The following is a 19,327-nucleotide window of genomic DNA, read 5'->3' as shown; positions in this document are numbered from 1 at the left end:
ATGCCAAAGGGTGTGATGAAAGAAGTCGCGAGCTGGTCGGACTCTTTCATCCTGATTTGGTGATACCCTGAGTAGGCATCGAGGAAAGACAGGGTTTCGCACCCAGCAGTGGAATCCACGATTTGATCGATGCGAGGCAGAGGGTAGGGAACCTTCGGACATGCTTTGTTTAGACCAGTGTAGTCTACAAACATCCACCATTTCCCTCCTTTCTTTCTCACAAGCACAGGGTTGGCAAGCCATTCGGGATGGAATACCTCTTTGATGAACCCTGCGGCCATCAGCTTGTGGATCTCCTCGCCTATGGCTCTGCGCTTTTCTTCGTCGAATCGGCGCAGAGGCTGCTTCACGGGTCGGGATCCAGCTCGGATATCCAGCGAGTGCTCGGCGACATCCCTCAGTATGCCGGGCATGTCCGAGGGACTCCACGCGAAGATGTCGGCGTTCGCGCGGAGAAAGTCGACGAGCACTGCTTCCTATTTGGGGTCGAGCTCGGAGCCGATCCGGATCTGCTTGGAGGCGTCGTTGCTGGGGTCGAGAGGGACGGACTTGACCGTCTCTACCGGCTCGAAGTTGCCGGCGTGGCGCTTCACGTCTGGCGCCTCATTAGAGAGACTCTCCAGGTCGGCGATGAGGGCCTCAGATTCGGCGAGGGCCTCAGCGTACTCCACGCACTCCATGTCGCATTCGTACGCGTGTCGGTACGTGGGGCCGACGATGATGACCCCGTTGGGGCCCGGCATCATGAGCTTGAGGTAGGTGTAGTTGGGGACGGCTATGAACTTGGCGTAGCATGGCCTCCCCAGCACTGCGTGGTAGGTTCCTCGGAACCCGACCACCTCGAACGTGAGGGTTTCCCTTCGGAAGTTGGAGGGAGTCCCGAAGCAGACAGGCAGATCGAGTTGTCTAAGGGGTTGGACGCGTTTCCCGGGGATGATCCCGTGAAAAGGCGTCGCGCCTGTCCGGATCGAGGACAGATCGATCTGCAGGAGCCCGAGGGTCTCGGCGTAGATGATGTTGAGGCTGCTGCCTCCGTCCATGAGGACCTTGGTGAGCCTGATGTTGCCGATGACGGGGTCGACAACGAGCGGATATTTCCCCGGGCTCGGCACGCGGTCGGGGTGGTCGCCCTGGTCGAAGGTGATGGGCTTGTCGGACCAGTCTAGGTAGACTGGCGCCGCCACCTTTACCGAGCAGACCTCCCGACGCTCTTGCTTGCGGTGTCGAGCCGAGGCGTTCGCCGCTTGCCCACCGTAGATCATGAAGCAGTCGTGGACCTCGGGGAACTCCTCTGCCTTGTGATCCTCCTTCTTGTCGTTGTTGTGGGCCCTGCCACCTTCCGCTGGTGGCCCGGCCTTGTGAAAGTGGCGCCGAAGCATGACGCACTCCTCAAGGGTGTGCTTGACGGGCCCCTGATGATAGGGGCACGGCTCCTTGAGCATTTTATCGAAAAGATTGGCACCTCCAGGAGGTTTTCGAGGGTTCTTGTACTTAGCGGCGGCGACAAGGTCCGCGTCGGTGGCGTCGCGTTTCGCTTGCGACTTCTTCTTGTTCTTCTTCTTGGTGTCGCGCTGAGCGGACGCCTCGGGGACGTCTTCCGGCTGGCGGCCCTGGGGCTGCTTGTCCTTCCAGAAGATGGCCTCAACCGCCTTCTGGCCAGAGGCGAACTTGGTGGCGATGTCCATCAGCTCGCTCGCCCTGGTGGGGGTCTTGCGACCCAGCTTGCTCACCAGGTCGTGGCAGGTGGTGCCGGCGAGGAACGTGCCGATGACGTCCGAGTCGGTGACGTTGGGCAGCTCGGTGCGCTGCTTCGAGAATCACCGGATGTAGTCCCGGAGAGACTCTCCCGGCTGCTGGCGGCAGCTTCGGAGATCCCAGGAGTTCCCAGGGCACATGTATGTGCCCTGGAAGTAGCCGACGAAGGCTTGGACCAGGTCGTCCTAGTTGGAGATCTGCCCCGGAGGCAGATGCTCCAGCCAGGCTCGAGCGGTGTCGGAGAGGAACAGGGGGAGGTTGCGGATGATGAGGTTGTCATCGTCCGTTCCACCCAGCTGGCAGGTCAGTCGGTAGTCCGCGAGCCACAGTTCTGGCCTCGTCTCCCCCGAGTACTTTGTGATGGTAGTCGGGGTTCGGAACCGGGTCGGGAACGACGCTCATCGTATGGCCCGGCTGAAAGCCTGCGGACCAGGTGGTTCGGGCGAGGGGCTCCGATCCTCCCCGCTGTCGTAGTGTCCCCCACGCCTGGGGTGGCAGCCTCGGCGCACCCTCTCGTCGAGGTGGGTTCGACGGTGATGGTGGTGGTGCTCGTTGCCGAGGCGACCCGGGGCCGCAGGCGCCGTGTTGCGCGTGCGCCCGGTGTGGACCGAGGCTTCCCGCATGAATCGGGAAGTCGTGGTGCGATGCTCCGAGGGGTACCCCTGCCTTCGGGAGGCAGAGCTTTTGGCTCGTCGGACCGCGGCATCCTCCAGGAGATTCTTGAGCTCTCCCTGGATACGCCGCCCTTTGGTGGTCGATGGTTCCGGCATCGCGCGGAGTAGTATTGCTGCTGCAGCCAGGTTCTAGCCGACCCCACTGGAAGCTGGTGGCGGCCTTGCCCTGACGTCGTCGGCAACGCGGTGCTGGATGCCCTAGGGTAGATGACGCGCTTCTCCGGCCGGAGCTTGGTCTGCCCATTCCTGCTCGATGTTCCGCCGGAACTGCTCAAGTGTTCCTGCTCCCTCGTCGAGCCTGGCCTGCATCTCACGGATTTGCTCGAGCTGTGCGTCCTGACCCCCCGCAGGGACTAGGACCACAGCTAGCTCCCGAAGGATGTCAACGCGAGGCGCAGGCCTAGGGGGATCGCCGTTTTCCGGCATACCAAGATGGTTGCCTTCGCCGGGACCCCCTAGATTGACATGGAAACATTCACGACTTAGGCCGCAGTCCTCGTCGCCGAGGCTGCGGCTACCATCGGAACAATCGGACAGGCAGTAGTCGTATGCGGTCATGAAGTCCCGCATGGCACTGGGGTTATCGAGCCCGGAGAAATCCCAACAAAAGTTGGGCTCGTCATCTTCCTCGGAACCCGAGGGTCCGTAGGTCGAGATGGCCGTCAGTCGGTCCCAGGTTGACCACATATGATACCCCGGAAGGTTCGGATACGCCTTTATGAAAGCGTCCACCGAAGCGGGGTCGCTTGGTGGGTCGAAGCTGAATCCAAAAGGCACGAGATGGGAATCAGTCGGTACCTCTTGGTCAACGGGTGGTGACGAAGTCGCGTCAGGGGCAGAGTGCACCATTGTCTCAGGTACGAGGGCGACGCCCAGCAAGTCCTTCGCGAGCGTGCTGGCGTCATCCGTCTGCTGGGGGTTGGTGTGTTGCGGGGAGACGACGCTCGTCTTCATCTCAGACGCGAGGTCAACGTCCGCCGTGTCCCCCGTCGGGGCGCTGGCGTCGTCGACTCGCTCGACAGCCGACGAGGTGCCGCCTCCTGCTTGGCCATGGTTGCCCCGCCTCCTCCTCCGTCGGCGGGGAAGGTGATGGGATGGACCCGGATGTTGTTCTTCCGCCACGCGGGGAAGACGTCCTCGATTCCGCCGCCGACGGGCGGGCTAACGGCCGCCATTGTCGCTGTCGCGCGGCGGAGGAAGGAGTATCATGTTGTAGCCGCCGTCGAGGGACATGAACTCGAGACTCCCGAAACGGAGCGTCGTCCCGGGTTGGAAAGGTTGCTGGAGACTACCCATCTGGAGCTTGACGGAAAGCTGTTCGTCAACACGCAGCAGGCCCCTACCTGGCGCGCCAACTATCGGCGTTTCGACCTCGGGGGGTCCCTGGACCGACGAGTAAATTATCGCTGCGTGTCCCAGCCCGGATGGGTCGGCGCGAGGCGGAGCACGAAGGGGGGAAGAAACAGGCAAAGGGGAAACCCGCGGCCTTCGTGTTGCCCTGCGCCCAGGTCGGGTGCGCTTGCAGTAGGGGGTTACAAGCGTCCGCGTGGGAGAGAGCGAGAGCCTTATGCGTCGGCCCGTTCTCCCGCGCGGCCAACCTTCTCGTACGAGAGCCCTGGACCTTCCTTTTATAGGCATAAGGAGAGGGTCCAGGTGTACAATGGGGGGTGTAGCAGTGTGCTAACGTGTCTAGCAGAGAGGAGCTAGAGCCCTAAGTACATGTCGTCGTGGCGGTCGGAGAGGTTTTGGCACCCTGTTCATGTGATGTCGTGGTCGTCGGAGGAGCGCTTGGGCCCTGTAGAAGGATAGCTATCGGGGTTGTCGAATCCTTGCTGACGTCTCCTTGCTTTCGTAAGGGGCTGAGAGCCGCCGCCGTCATGGAGCACGCGGGGCGCCATCATTATTTGTTTACCGGGGCGAGCCAGATGGGACGTCGGTCTTGTCCCCCATAGCCTGAGCGAGCTAGGGGTAGGGTAATGATGGCCCCCCTGTGACGTGGTTGGTCCGAGCCCTAGGTCGGGCAAGGCGGAGGCTCCTCCGAGGTCGAGGTCGAGTCTGAGCCCTGGGGTCGAGGCTGAGTCTGAGCCCTGGGTCGGGCGAGGCGGAGACCGACTTCCAAGGTCGAGGCTGTGTCCGAGCCCTGGGTCGGGCGAAGCGGAGTCCGTCATCCAGCGTCGAGGTTGAGTCCGAGCCCTGGGGTCGGGCGAGGCGAAGACCGTCTTCCGAGGCCGAGGCTGTGTCCGAGCCCTGGGGTCGGGCGAGGCGGAGTCCGTCGTCCAGTGTCGAGGTTGAGCCCGAGCCCTGGGGTCGGGCGAGGCGGAGCTTCCTATGGCGCCCGAGGCTGGACTTAGCCGCTGTCAGCCTCACTCTGTCGAGTGTCACAGCAGTCGGAGCGACGCGGGCAGCGCTGTTCTCTTGTCAGGTCAGTCAGTGGAGCGGCGAAGTGACTGCGGTCACTTCGGCTCTGTCGACTTGAGCACGCGTCAGGATAAGGTGTCAGGCTATCCTTGCATTAAATGCTCCTGCGATATGGTTGGTTGGCGTGGCGATCTGGCCAAGGTTGCTTCTCTGCGAAGACTGGGCCTCGGGCGAGCCGAAGGTGTGTCCATCGCTTGAGGGGGGCCTCGGGCGAGACGTAAATCCTCCGGGGTCGGCTGCCTTTGCCCGAGGCTGGGCTCAGGCGAGGCGAGATCGTGTCCCTTGAGTGGACTGAGCCTTGACCTTAATCGCGCCCATCAGGCCTTTGCAGCTTTGTGCTGATGGGGGTTACCAGCTGAGATTAGGAGTCTTGGGGGTACCCCTAATTATGGTCCCCGACACCGATGGTTAAACAAGATTATTGCATATTAATTGGAACATGGAGTGACCACCCGGGAAAACAGTGCTACCATAAGGGTGGTATGGGACGCCTTTGGCTAAATAACTAGGGAAGTCTTATGTTGGGTGCTGGTCGTGGTCGACCGGAACGGGGGCATCTGGCAAGCGCTTATAGTTCCGGCTCAGACAGATTGGATACGGACATAGTTCCCAAAGCTTTACCCTGCAGTCTAGACTATAAGTTGGTTACGTTAGGTGTACTCTATGCAGTTTGACCATTTCCAGCATTTGCATAATGAGGACTCTAGTGAAAAGCCTCGTAGTGAGACTCTAGCCATTCACCTCGGAAGTGAATACATGTCTGGCTAACCCGGGCTAGAAGGGAATCGTGACTCATGGGTAAAGTTGCACCACCTCTGTAGAGTGTAAAACTGATATATCAGCCGTGCTCACGGTTATGAGCAGCCTGGACTCCTCACATGATAATTGAACTTGAAGATGGAAATTGTTGGGGGCCTTCGGCTTCCGAAGGTCCTCAAAAACATAATTTGACAATGTTTTCCAAGTGAAATATGTGAACAGGTATCTTCGGAATCGGGTTACGGGTATACAAGAGTATGGTCAAGACGAAGCTTGAGTGGGATGGAAGGCGATCATGACGAAGGATAAGATAATCACGAAGCTATGCGCAGAAAAGCTTCGGCATGACAGCAGAAAAGGGGAACCGACTTAAAGATGAAAAGCCAAATTAGACCTCGAAGAATTACTATAGAGTTATTGATAAATGTAAAGGGCATTAATGTAATTTTACACGGGCTGCGTCCCATGCCTATAAATAGATGAACAGTACTCCCGTACTGTTCACGCTGACTTGGCATTTGCTTTCCGCATTACGCATATACCTTTACTTTCTGTCAATCCGAAGGTACATTTATAATTTGTTATTATGGATATGAAAATGCAAATAAAAAATAAGTTAATGATAATATCTACATTATTATTTGTATTTCGTATATGCATTCTTCTTTATCATTTGTCGAGCCTACGAAGGTTTCTTCCTTCGTAACCTTCGTCCGAAATTCATTATATCCGAAGGGACATAATGTCTTGAAAGACAAAGGACTTTAACATTTAATACTTTTTATGTTGCCTTATTCTTAACTCTTAGCATTTGAGAACAAGTCACCAACATTGGCACCCACCTCCAGTGAACTCACTTCCATTTTTTGAGTTTTGAACACCTTCGGCAAGCATCACCTTCGTCATGCCGCCGAAAAAAGCTTCAGCAACAGGGCATGCCACTCTGCAGCCGCTGGACCCCAATCAGGATGTCCTTTCTCTTAGGGAGGCCCAAAGCCAGAAGAGGAAGGCCACCAGTCCAACGCCTCCGGAGGACGACTTGGATCAAGAAATCCAAAACCTGGAGATGCTCCATCAACAGGTTCAACGAAAGAAGGAAAAGATGGCTCGTCTAGCTGACCTTCAGAGGCAAATAGATGAAGCTTCGGAAGAAGTTCGTCATCTTGCTCAAGATGACCAGAACCGAAGGCCTCCGCACAGAGAGCTTCATCAGGAGGGCTTCTACAATGAGGACGACTGGTATGAAGATTTTCATCATGGAAATTTTGCTTTTGATGATGCTTCTCCTCTGTCAACAGAATTGCAGGCTACACCATGGCCCCAGTCTTACAAGCCACCCCAGCTCCCCATGTACGACGGTCATTCAGACCCGAAGCAATTCTTGATGAGTTATGAAGCAACCATATCTTCGTATGGTGGCAATACTGCAGTCATGGCAAAGTCTTTCGTCATGGCTGTCAAGAGTGTTGCACAAACCTGGTACTCCTCTCTTCGGCCAGGAACAATCACCTCATGGCAAAAGCTGAAGGACATGTTGATAACCAGCTTCCAAGGGTTTCAGACGAAGCCGGTCATTGCTCAAGCTTTATTCCAGTGCACCCAGGACCACGAAGAATACCTTCAGGCGTATGTCCGAAGGTTCCTGCGTCTGAGGGCACAGGCACCAACAGTGCCCAATGAAATTGTCATTGAGGCCATGATCAAGGGACTTCGGCCAGGACCTTCAGCTCAATACTTTGCCAGGAAGCCTCCTCAAACTTTGGAGAAGCTGCTCCAGAAGATGGACGAGTATATTCGAGCTGACAATGACTTTCGTCAAATAAGAGAGGAAGCATTCAGGTTCTCTGAAATGACCAGGGGATTTGGAGGAAGATTCCATCCGAGGCACGTCAGGTCAATTCACAACTCTACTCAAAGTGATGATAGAGGGAGTCAACAGCAAAGGCCACAGTACTCCTCGCAAGCTTCGGGGCAGCAGCAAAGCTCTTTCCGGCCGCCAGCGCCAAGGGGCAGAGGCGCCAGGGGATTCGGGGGAAGATTTGGGGATCAGCCAAGAAAAATTTATTGCCTATTATGTGGTGAAGACAAGGGCCATACTACCAGGATGTGCCATGTTACCATCCAGAAGCAAAAGGAGATAGCAGAAGCTGCAGCGCAACAGAGTCAGCCGAAGCAAGTCATGCATACTGCTTCGTACCATTCGCCTTACATTCCAGAATATGTAGGCAATCACCCTGCAGCTTCTGTTGCTTCGGCAAGTCAACCCCAAGCATCTTGGCAACAGCCTCCACCACCACCACCAACGCAACGAGGTCAGCAGCTAGAAGGGAGTCAGCACACTCACCTTCAGCGGGACTTCAGAGAGGAGTCCGAAGCTCGCACAGTCAATAGCACTGTGCTAGAGTTGAAGCATATTTACTGACAAATATGAGAGCACCTAGAGGGGGGTGAATAGGTGATCCTGTAAAAACTTAAACTTATAGCCACAAAACTTGATTAGGCGTTAGCACAGTTTATGCCAAGTGGCTAGAGAGGAGTCAAAACACAATAACCACACGAATCCAATCACAGAGATGACACAGTGGTTATCCCGTGGTTCGGCCAAGTACAAAACTTGCCTACTCCACGTTGTGGCGTCCCAACGGACGAGAGTTGCACTCAACTCCTCTCAAGTGATCCAATGATCAACTTGAATACCACGGTGTTCTTGCTTTTCTTTTCTCAATCCCGTTTGCGAGGAATCTCCACAACTTGGAGCCTCTCGCCCTTACAAAAGATGTTCACAGAGAATCACAGAGCAAGGGAGGGATTAGCAACTCACACACGACACAAAGATCACAGCGAATACGCACACACAAGACCCAAACTTGAGCTCAAAAGACTAGCACACTAGAACGGAGCTCAAATCACTAGAATGTCGAACAAGTGCGCGAGATTGATGTGTGAGTGATCAAGAGTGCTCAAGGAATGCTTGGTGTTCTCCTCCATGCGCCTAGGGGTCCCTTTTATAGCCCCAAGGCAGCTAGGAGCCGTTGAGAACACATCTGGAAGGCTATCCTTGCCTTCTGTCGTCGGGCGCACCGGACAGTCCGGTGCACACCGGACACTGTCCGGTGCCCGATTTATTTCCATAAACGGCGCAGCCGACCGTTGCCGACCGTTGCAGATCTGGCGCACCGGACAGTCCGGTGCACACCGGACAGTCCGGTGCCTCCTTCCGACCGTTGGCTCGGCCACGTGTCGCGCGCCGATCACGCGGCCGACCGTTGGCCCGGCCGACCGTTGGCTCACCGGACAGTCCGGTGTACACCGGACAGTCCGGTGAATTTTAGCCGAAGTCGCCGGAGAAAAACCCGAGAGCGGCTGGTTTGCGCTGCGCTGGTCTGGCGCACCGGACACTGTCCGGTGCACACCGGACAGTCCGGTGCCCCAGCCCGAAGCAGCCTTTGGCTTTACACAGCCACTCTCCACTTCCTTTCTTTTCTTCTTCTTCCTGTTTCTAACACTTGGACAAGATATTAGTACACAAAACCAATGTACTAAGGCTTAGAAACATACCTTTAATTGTGATTTGCACTTTGTTCATCCATGGGCATATTTTCACACTTTGGCACCTGTGTTTGCACTTAATCACCAAAATACTTAGAAATGGCCCAAGGGCACATTTCCCTTTCAATCTCCCCCTTTTTGGTGATTTATGCCAACACAACATAAAGCAACTAGAACAAGTGCAAATTCACTTCAAATAAAACTCAAATTGATTTTGATTCAATTTTGGCATATATGGATCATCCTTTGCCACCACTTGGTTTGTTTTTGCAAATCAAACTCAAATCTCTATCTCTAAGTCAAACACACATGTTGAAGCATAAAGAGAGTCATTCCAAAGAAATTTGACCACGGATTTCAAAAACTCCCCCTTTTTCCCATAATCAACATTTCTCCCCACAAGAAGCCAACTTTTGACAAAAGAGACAATACAAGAGTTTTGACAAACCAAAAGCTCTATTATACTTTTTCAAAATTTCTCAAGTGGTAGCTGATCCATTTATTGCTTTGGCCTTTATTTTCTCCCCCTTTGGCATCAAGCACCAAAACGGGATCAATCTTGGCCCTGGAACCCCATTGCCTCACCAAAATTTTCAATTAAGAGCAAATGGCAATAAGATTTCATGAGATGAACTTGGAATTAGTTACCCTCTCAGCGGAGTGCAGTGGAAGTCTTTCATGGTCCAAGTCCACCTTTTCCCTTTCAATCCTCCTTCGAGACTAAATCATCAAACTCAAGCACATGGTTAGTCTCAAAGGGTCAAGTTGTAACACATCTCCCCCTAAACATGTGCATCACTTTGCAACGGACTTGTGAGGTCCAGAGAGTGTTTGTACAACTTGAGCACCATAATAAGCAACAAAATGCAAAAAGGAACATGATCAAAAGCATAAGTACATGTATGCTACAATTCAATCCAGGTTCCGCGAATCTATGACATTTAGCTCACTACGCAACCTGCAAAAGGTCTTCTCATCTAGAGGCTTAGTGAAGATATCGGCTAGCTGGTTCTCGGTGCTAACATGAAACACTTCGATATCTCCCTTTTGCTGGTGGTCTCTCAAAAAGTGATGCCGGATGTCTATGTGCTTTGTGCGGCTGTGCTCAACAGGATTCTCCGCCATGCGGATAGCACTCTCATTGTCACATAGGAGTGGGACTTTGCTCAGATTGTAGCCAAAGTCCCGGAGGGTTTGCCTCATCCAAAGCAGTTGCGCGCAACACTGACCTGCGGCAACGTACTCGGCCTCAGCGGTGGATAGGGCAACAGAGGTTTGTTTCTTAGAGTTCCATGACACCAGGGACCTTCCTAAGAATTGGCACGTCCCCGATGTACTCTTCCTATCGACCTTACATCCAGCATAGTCGGAGTCTGAGTATCCAACTAAGTCAAAGGTAGACCCCTTTGGATACCAGAGCCCGAAGCAAGGCGTAGCAACCAAATATCTAAGAATTCGCTTCACCGCGACTAAGTGACACTCCTTAGGATCGGATTGAAATCTAGCACACATGCATACGCTAAGCATAATATCCGGTCTACTAGCACATAAGTAAAGTAAAGACCCTATCATTGACCGGTATGCTTTTTGATCAACGGACTTACCTCCTTTGTTGAGGTCTGTGTGTCTGTCGGTTCCCATCGGCGTCTTTGCGGGCTTGGCGTCCTTCATCCCAAACCGCTTTAGTAGATCTTGCGTGTACTTCGTTTGGGAGATGAAGGTGCCGTCCTTGAGTTGCTTCACTTGGAACCCAAGGAAGTAGTTCAACTCGCCCATCATCGACATCTCGAATTTCTGCGTCATCACCCTGCTAAACTCTTCACAAGACTTTTGGTTAGTTGAACCAAATATTATGTCGTCGACATAAATTTGGCATACAAACAAATCACCATCACATGTCTTTGTAAAAAGAGTTGGATCGGCTTTCCCAACCTTGAAAGCATTAACAATTAAGAAATCTCTAAGGCATTCATACCATGCTCTTGGGGCTTGCTTAAGTCCATAGAGCGCCTTAGAGAGCTTACACACATGGTCGGGGTACCGTTCATCCTCAAAGCCAGGGGGTTGCTCTACGTACACCTCCTCCTTGATTGGCCCATTGAGGAAAGCGCTCTTCACATCCATTTGGTACAACCTGAAAGAATGGTGAGCGGCATATGCTAGCAAGATACGAATTGATTCTAGCCTAGCCACAGGAGCAAAAGTCTCCTCGAAATCCAAACCTGCGACTTGGGCATAACCTTTTGCCACAAGTCGAGCCTTGTTTCTCGTCACCACCCCGTGCTCGTCCTGTTTGTTGCGGAACACCCACTTGGTTCCCACAACATTTTGCTTCGGACGAGGCACCAGCGTCCAAACTTCATTGCGCTTGAAGTTGTTGAGCTCCTCTTGCATGGCCAAAACCCAATCCGGATCTAGCAAGGCCTCCTCTACCCTGAAAGGCTCAATAGAAGAGACAAAGGAGTAATGCTCACAAAAATTAACTAGTCGAGATCGAGTAGTTACTCCCTTGCTAATGTCACCCAGAATTTGATCGACGGGATGATCCCTTTGAATCATCGCTCGAACTTGGGTTGGAGGTGCCGGTAGCGCTTCTTCCTCCATCACTTGATCACCTTGTGCTCCCCCTTGATCAAGCGCCTCCACTTGAGGTACCTGTTCGTCATCTTCGGTTGGGAGTTGCACCATAGTTGAGGAAGAAGGTTGATCTCGTTCATCTTGTTCCTGTGGCCGTACTTCTCCAATCGCCATGGTCCGTATAGCGGCCGTCGGAACATCTTCTTCATCTACATCATCACAATCAACAACTTGCTCTCTTGGAGAGCCATTAGTCTCATCAAATACAACGTCGCTAGAGACTTCAACCAAACCCGATGATTTGTTGAAGACTCTATACGCCTTTGTATTTGAGTCATAACCTAATAAAAACCCTTCTACAGCTTTGGGAGCAAATTTAGAATTTCTACCCTTCTTCACTAGAATGTAGCATTTACTCCCAAATACACGAAAGTACGATACATTGGGTTTGTTACCGGTTAGTAGCTCATACGACGTCTTCTTGAGGAGGCGATGAAGGTAGACCCTGTTGATGGCGTGGCAAGCAGTGTTAACGGCTTTCGTCCAAAAGCACTCGGGGGTCTTGAACTCTCCTAGCATCGTCCTTGCCATGTCGATGAGCGTCCTGTTCTTCCTCTCTACCACACCATTTTGCTGTGGTGTGTAGGGAGCGGAGAACTCGTGCTTGATCCCTTCCTCTTCAAGGAACTCCTCCACTTGAAGGTTCTTGAACTCGGACCCGTTGTCGCTCCTTATCTTTTTCACTTTGAGCTCAAACTCATTTTGAGCCCTCCTGAGGAAGCGCTTGAGGGTCCCTTGGGTTTCAGACTTATCCTGCAAAAAGAACACCCAAGTGAAGCGGGAAAAGTCATCAACAATAACTAGACCATACTTACTTCCCCCTATGCTTAGATAGGCGACGGGTCCGAAGAGGTCCATATGCAGCAGCTCCAGGGGTCTTGAAGTGGTCATCACATTCTTGCTGTGATGCGCTCCTCCCACCTGTTTCCCTGCTTGACAAGCTGCACAAGGTCTATCTTTTTCGAAATGAACATTGGTTAGACCTATCACATGTTCTCCCTTTAGAAGCTTGTGGAGGTTCTTCATCCCCACATGTGCTAAGCGGCGATGCCACAGCCAGCCCATGCAAGTCTTAGCCATTAAGCATGCATCTAGACCGGCCTCTTCTTTTGCAAAATCAACTAAATAAAGTTTGCCGTCTAATACACCCTTAAAAGCTAGTGAACCATCACTTCTCCTAAAGACAGACACATCTACATTTGTAAACAGACAGTTATATCCCATATTGCACAATTGACTAACAGATAGTAAATTATATCCTAGTGACTCTACTAAAAACACATTAGAGATAGAGTGCTCATTAGAAATTGCAATTTTACCTAACCCTTTTACCTTGCCTTGATTCCCATCACCGAATATGATTGAATCTTGGGAGTCCTTATTCTTGACGTAGGAGGTGAACATCTTCTTCTCCCCCGTCATATGGTTTGTGCATCCGCTATCAATAATCCAGCTTGAACCCCCGGATGCATAAACCTGCAAGGCAAATTTAGGCTTGGGTCTTAGGTACCCAACTCATGTTGGGTCCTACAAGGTTAGTGCAAATATCCTTAGGGACCCAAATGCAAGTTTTGTCTCCCTTGCATTTTGCCCCTAGCTTCCTAGCAACAATTTTCTTATCCTTTCTACAAATTACAAAGGAAGCATTCAAAGCACAATAAATTGTAGAAGGTTCATTCACTACTTTCCTAACAACATTTCTCCTAGGCATTTGATGAACAACATTTCTTCTAAGCCCATTTCTACCATGCATAACATGAGAACTAGAAGCAGTCATAGCATAAGAGTCATAAGCATGTGAATCAAAAACATCATGACCTCTAAAAGCATTTCTAGAATATCTCCTATCATAGTACATGAAAGCATGATTCTTCTTAACACTATTAGCCATAGGAGCCTTCCCTTTCTCCTTGGTGGAGATGGGAGTCTTATGGGTTGTTAAGTTCTTGGCTTCCCTCTTGAAGCCAAGCCCATCCTTAATTGAGGGATGTCTTCCTATTGTGTAAGCATCCCTTGCAAATTTTAACTTATCAAATTCACTTTTGCTAGTCTTAAGTTGGGCATTAAGACTAGCCACTTCATTATTTAACTTTGCAATAGAAGCTATGTGTTCACTACAAGCATCAATATCAAAGTCTTTACATCTATTGCAAATAACAACATTTTCTACACAAGTTGTTGATTTACTAGCTATTTCTATCTTAGCATTCAACTCATCGTTAATGCTCTTTAATTTTGAAATTGTCTCATGGCATGAAGATAATTCACAAGTAAGCATTTCATTTCTTTTAACTTCTAGAGCATGAGATTTTTGAGCTTCTAAAAATTTATCATGCTCTTCATACAATAAATCCTCTTGTTTCTCTAAGAGTTTATCCTTCTCATTCAATGCATCAATTAATTCATTAATTTTGCCAATCGTAATTCTATCTAGACCTTTAAATAAACTAGAATAGTCTATTTCATCATCGTCACTAGAATCATCACCACTAGAAGAAGCATAAGTAGAGTTTCGAGTACTTACTTTCTTCTCCTTAGCCATGAGACACGTGTGACGCTCGTTGGGGAAGAGGGCCGATTTGTTGAAGGCGGTGGCGGCGAGTCCCTCATTGTCGGAGTCGGAGGAGGAGCAATCCGAATCCCACTCCTTGCCTATATGCGCCTCGCCCTTGGCCTTTTTGTAGTGCTTCTTCTTCTCCCTTTTGTTCCCCTTTTCCTGGTCACTTTCATTATCAGGACAGTTAGCAATAAAATGACCAAGCTTACCGCATTTGAAGCATGATCGCTTCCCCTTGGTCTTAGTCTTGCTCGGCTGTCCATTGCGACCCTTTAGCACCGTCTTTTGTTTGTCGTGGTCGTCGTCCTTTTGGGAAGAAGAGGACTCATCGCTGTCGTAGTAGACGATCTCCTTGATGCGTCTTGTCTTCTTCTTCTTCCCATATTTTCGCTTGTGGCCCGAGCCCGAGTCATTGGACTTGTCATCCCTTGGCTCGTTGACGAAGGACTCCTTCTCCTTGTCGTTGATCACAATTCCCTTCCCCTTAGGATCCATCTCTTCGGGCGGTTAGTCCCTTTCTTGAAGAGAACGGCTTTGATACCAATTGAGAGCACCTAGAGGGGGGGTGAATAGGTGATCCTGTAAAAACTTAAACTTATAGCCACAAAACTTGATTAGGCGTTAGCACAGTTTATGCCAAGTGGCTAGAGAGGAGTCAAAACACAATAACCACACGAATCCAATCACAGAGATGACACAGTGGTTATCCCGTGGTTCGGCCAAGTACAAAACTTGCCTACTCCACGTTGTGGCGTCCCAACGGACGAGAGTTGCACTCAACTCCTCTCAAGTGATCCAATGATCAACTTGAATACCACGGTGTTCTTGCTTTTCTTTTCTCAATCCCGTTTGCGAGGAATCTCCACAACTTGGAGCCTCTCGCCCTTACAAAAGATGTTCACAGAGAATCACAGAGCAAGGGAGGGATTAGCAACTCACACACGACACAAAGATCACAGCGAATACGCACACACAAGACCCAAACTTGAGCTCAAAAGACTAGCACACTAGAACGGAGCTCAAATCACTAGAATGTCGAACAAGTGCGCGAGATTGATGTGTGAGTGATCAAGAGTGCTCAAGAAATGCTTGGTGTTCTCCTCCATGCGCCTAGGGGTCCCTTTTATAGCCCCAAGGCAGCTAGGAGCCGTTGAGAACACATCTGGAAGGCTATCCTTGCCTTCTGTCGTCGGGCGCACCGGACAGTCCGGTGCACACCGGACACTGTCCGGTGCCCGATTTATTTCCATAAACGGCGCAGCCGACCGTTGCCGACCATTGCAGATCTGGCGCACCGGACAGTCCGGTGCACACCGGACAGTCCGGTGCCTCCTTCCGACCGTTGGCTCGGCCACGTGTCGCGCGCCGATCACGCGGCCGACCGTTGGCCCGGCCGACCGTTGGCTCACCGGACAGTCCGGTGTACACCGGACAGTCCGGTGAATTTTAGCCGAAGTCGCCGGAGAAAAACCCGAGAGCGGCTGGTTTGCGCTGCGCTGGTCTGGCGCACCGGACACTGTCCGGTGCACACCGGACAGTCCGGTGCCCCAGCCTGAAGCAGCCTTTGGCTTTACACAGCCACTCTCCACTTCCTTTCTTTTCTTCTTCTTCCTGTTTCTAACACTTGGACAAGATATTAGTACACAAAACCAATGTACTAAGGCTTAGAAACATACCTTTAATTGTGATTTGCACTTTGTTCATCCATGGGCATATTTTCACACTTTGGCACCTGTGTTTGCACTTAATCACCAAAATACTTAGAAATGGCCCAAGGGCACATTTCCCTTTCAAAATATCCTACCTCGACAGCAGCTTTTCGCATTTTCGCATTCAGTATTACTTTCTTTTTAATAAGGAACAATTATGGGAAGTTTAAGTGCTTTTTATCGTTTTTCAATCTCTTGTAACAGTTTCACTTTTTACCATAATGAAAATATATTTTCTCCATAGGCTTAAGTTGCCGAAACATGAGAATTTATGGTGGCAAGGAGGACCTTCGAATTATCAAAAATTTGTTCTAAGAAACGCACTGCAATTTCTTCGAAGCAGCAAAAAGTCGTTCCTAAGGGAGCATAGTGTAAGTTTTCTGCTCAAAAGTCGTTCCGAAGGGAATGCAGAGCCTACAGCGAAAAATAAGCGCTGATTCCGCTGAAAGTAAAAGGCGAAGAAGCTCCTAAGGGAGGCTTACAGCGAAAAATAAGCGTTGATTCCGCGGAAGTAAAAGGTGAAGAAGCTCCTAAGGGAGGCTTACAGCGAAAAATAAACGCTGATTCCGCTGAAGTAAAAGGCGAAGAAGCTCCTAAGGGAGGCTTACAGTGAAAAATAAATGACAACCTTCGGCAAATATCATTTTGCATAACATCACATCATTACATCATTTGCATAGCATAACATCATACATCATAGTGCATTAATAACGCAAGAAGGGGGGTCTCGATATTGATATTCGAAGATTGTTTTGAAGAAATAGTGACACGGCACAAAAAATAACCATTTGAAGAATTATACCTTCGTCAAACTCTGAAATGGAAAGATCTATTGATTATTGATTTCACGAGGATTGTTACTGATTTTATGAGAAGACGGATATTATTTACGAAGCATGAAAAGAAGGGAAGGTGTTTTTTCGCCGAAGGCTCAAAAACGGTATGTATATGATGTTTCATGCATCGTAAAGAATAGAACTATAAACAGCTAATATACTACATCCAAAGTTACACAATATTACACATGATTCTCAACAAACATTACATTCTAAATGTTTTTACAACAGCATCTAATCTTCCCTTAGGACTACTTCTGCAGCTTCGTTTAAAAGCTGATCAACAACTTTATCCATGATGGCTTCGGCCATTAGTCTAATTTCGTCATCCCCCTTCGTGTGGGGGCCCAGAGATGCCTCAGCAGGTTCTGAGGGAAGAGAAGATACGACTATATTACTATTACAAACCGTGAACAAGTTCGAAATCAAAAAATTACAACAAAGAGTAAAAATCCACTAGTTAATACCTATTTGCCCTTCGGGCTTTGCGCTTCTCTCAGCGGCCTCTGCTACTTTTCTAGCATCATGGATGCCTTTTTCGCTTTTTTGAATAATTTCTTGGGCCATTTCTCGGCCACCATTGTCCCAGATGTCGGTGAAAAAATTTCCATCGACCAGGCTTGCTTCGGCCGAGGGGTCTTTTATATCTTCGGAGGATAAGGCAGTTTCGGATTGTGCCAAAGATTTCACATGCTCACAGCCTTTCCTCTCCAAAATAGTAGCAATCCCCCTGACACCCGAAAAGGCACATATGTCTCCGCGGCTATTCAAAATTTCCTCAAAAGCCTCAGCTTCGTGACTGATCCATTCAATCGGGCCTTCTGGGTTACCCCTTGTGAAGTTTTCTTCGCTTGAGAATGCGCCAACGCTGGCGAAGCTGGTTTTAATTTTCTTAGCGCATTCTATAGATTTGTTATAGCACCTTTTCTTGGATGCACGAAGCTCTTCAACGTTTCTTTCTAAATGACTTGCCCACTAATCACTAAGTTCTCGTTTCGTCTCTTCAAGTATGCGTTCGTCTTTAGCTCTGGCTAGCTGTTTCCGAAGATCCTCAATTTCACGCTTCTGAGCCTCAGCTTGAGCTTTAGAAGTAGCTTCGTCTTCCTTTATTTTATCCACCAATGTAAGCAGAATTTTATCTTTTTCCAAAGCTTCGTTCCTCAGCTTAATAACCTCTGTTCGCAGGTTGTTGAAAGCAATATTATAGCTCTCGTCTTCGGCATTCTTTTGCGCTCTCAAAGCGTTGCTAAGTATTAAGCCCTATATGAAAAGAATTAGTATAAGAATAAAAGAATAATTCAAAAATTATAAACTTCCAAATATACAATTTTCATACCTTTAGACTATTATATGCGAGGCTATCTGCAAGATCGTCCTTTGTCATAGCGCAGAGGCCAGCTTCAAGCTTCGGGAACCCCATACTTCTAGCCATCTCCCGGCAGACAGATAATTCTTTGTTGTCTGGGAGGCAGTATAAGAAGTCATCTTCGTCTGTGCCATTGAATACTAAGGCCCCCTTTGGATACTTCAGTTCTCGGGCATAGTGATTAGCTTCAAAAATCTCTTCTTCAGATAATCTTTTTCCCGAAGCATGTCGTATAATATAATCGAGGGTTTTGGAAGATGCTTCGGGGGCGGCAGTGCCAGTTTCTTCAACCAAAATTGGCTCTGCTATTTTTGTTTCTTCGGCATCCAAGGGTTTCACCTTGGTGGGCTCTGAAGGCCCAGCTTCAGTTTCAGATTGTTGCTTTGAAACTTCGGCAACAAAGGCTTCAGTGTGCACTTCGGAAGTTTCAACAATTTTCTTCTTCGGAGTCGTGCTTGAAGACTTAATTGTCTCCAAAACATCCAGCACATTAACCATCCTTTTTCTTTTGGGGGTTACTGCTGGACCCTTTTGGCTTTTTGTTGCTTCAATTTTTGCTGAAGGACTTAAAACTTCTAATGTCTTTGTTTCTTCAGCCCTCGGATCTTCTATTTGTTCCGTCGCTGGCACTTCGGCCAGCCCTTCGATATTTGGCAGCGGAGTTGGCTCTTTAGCTTCGGTAGCCGAAGAGGTCTCACCGGCAAACTCAGGCACTGTGGCCGGTTCAATATAACGTGGCCGATGTGTGAGAACCTTTACCCTTTTCCTCTTCGGCGCCGGCTCGCTAGGAGCGGCTGAAGCAGTTTCCTTCGCAGAAGATGTATTCTTTCTTTTTTGACCCCGCGTTGGATAACGGTAGTCGGGGTAGACAAAACCAATTGCATCAAATACTCGGTTGAGTCTCTTCTTCTTTCGGCCTCCGAAGGCCGATGATAATGCAGTATCTTCGGCCTTTGAGTATACTCCAAGCAATTCATCACTTATGGCCTCAATGCTTTTTAGCCAGTCGTCATCTGGCTCGACGAATTTATCCCTATATTGGAATGTGTATTTTAGTTTAACTAACC

This window comes from Zea mays, chromosome 8, assembly GCF_902167145.1.
Source record: "Zea mays cultivar B73 chromosome 8, Zm-B73-REFERENCE-NAM-5.0, whole genome shotgun sequence".
NCBI lineage: Eukaryota > Viridiplantae > Streptophyta > Magnoliopsida > Poales > Poaceae > Zea > Zea mays.
The sequence above is the reverse complement of the archived record's forward strand: the minus strand, read 5'-3'. Positions refer to the sequence as shown.